This window comes from Peromyscus leucopus, chromosome 13 (genome assembly GCF_004664715.2).
Source record: "Peromyscus leucopus breed LL Stock chromosome 13, UCI_PerLeu_2.1, whole genome shotgun sequence".
Classification (NCBI taxonomy): Eukaryota; Metazoa; Chordata; class Mammalia; order Rodentia; family Cricetidae; genus Peromyscus; species Peromyscus leucopus.
The window spans coordinates 9,912,080-9,913,525 of NC_051074.1; positions in this window are offsets into that span (position 1 = coordinate 9,912,080).

Genomic DNA, 1,446 nt, shown 5'->3' on the forward strand with positions numbered 1-1,446 from the left:
CAACGAGGCTGGCAGCCTGGGGTCCTCAGGGCCTGCACAGACGACCAGGACAGGAATCCTGCTGAAGTGTCAGGGTCACAGTCCTATTACACGATGTGCCAGAACTTGGGTCAGACATTTAAAGTGAGAAAATACTACATTAATGTATGGTGTGGCTGTACAGGGTGATGTATATGGTGATGTATACGGAGGAGCTATTCTAGACGCCGTGTGAGAGTTTTGAATGAGCATGCTTGTACACACATACACACCTCATACACGGGGCAGAGGGGTGATATCCACACACAATTGTTGATAGGAATTTATCCCAGAGTATGTTCCTAGTCTTTGGTGTATAGATGTTTGCTGCCCGACTGTTTACAATACTTTTGAAAATTGACCATTTTCACTGTGGTATGTCTATGACGCGACACGTTGAGAAGTCTCTAAAACCCCATAGATTAAGATTTGTCGAAAAATTTAAATGCATTATATTTGTGGAAAAACAAATTACTCCTAGCAAGAAATGCCCACTTGTTTATCAGAATAGTTTTACTTTATCCCTCCTGCCTCCCCTCTTTCTTTCCAAAAATTGGCTTGGAAAAGGCAGCGAAACACTGATTTCCTCTGTATGGGAGAGGAGGCGGTGGATGAGGGATGCAGAGAGGCAGCCTGCCGGGATCTATGCTGGAGGAGGCCAAGCGGCCATGGGCAATCTCCTCAGGAAATACCCCCGGCTGTCTTTGGGGGACAGTCCAACCCCAGTGCCTTCTACAGAACTGTGAAACCAGGATGTTGGTGCCTGAGCTTGGGAAGGGGCTGTGTCAGGCTGGTGGATGGGGGAGGGGCTGTGTCAGGCTGGCTGGCAGGGGGGAGGGGCTGGCAGGTGGGGAAGGGGCTGTGTCAGGCTGGCTGGGGGGGAAGGGTCTGTGTCAGGCTGGCAGGTGCTCAGCCTGTGTGGTCCTCTGTCCCAGTGGGTGCATTCTGCAGGGTCTCTCCCTTCTAGTCGCTGAGACGGACCTTGCAACATCTGATGGACTGGGAGGAGAGACACAGCCTCTCTACTGTGTGTGGTGAGTTTCTTGTTGTTTGCAATTTCCCGTGAATCTGCCATGACTCACATTCTGAAAACTGCCCTACAACAAGTTTGCATTATTGCTTAGTTCTTTTAAAATGAAAAGAGGACATGAACCAAGACAGAAATCTGAGCCTGGCAGATTCCTTGTGCCTTGGGATGAGGAGGGGGTGAGTTCATATTTTCAGAGGGCTTAGCCTAGGGCTGGATATACCACATGGGTCTGGTATAAGCTTTTTGCTTTTTGAAAAAAAAATAAATGAAAATGAAAATGTAAAATTTAAAAATGAATGTACATTCCAGCTGTAAGGATAAACCTGTGTCATTTCTGCCCAGCCCCGACTCCATTTTGGGCACCCACAAATGCTAAGTGACCGCCAACAGACTCTGGA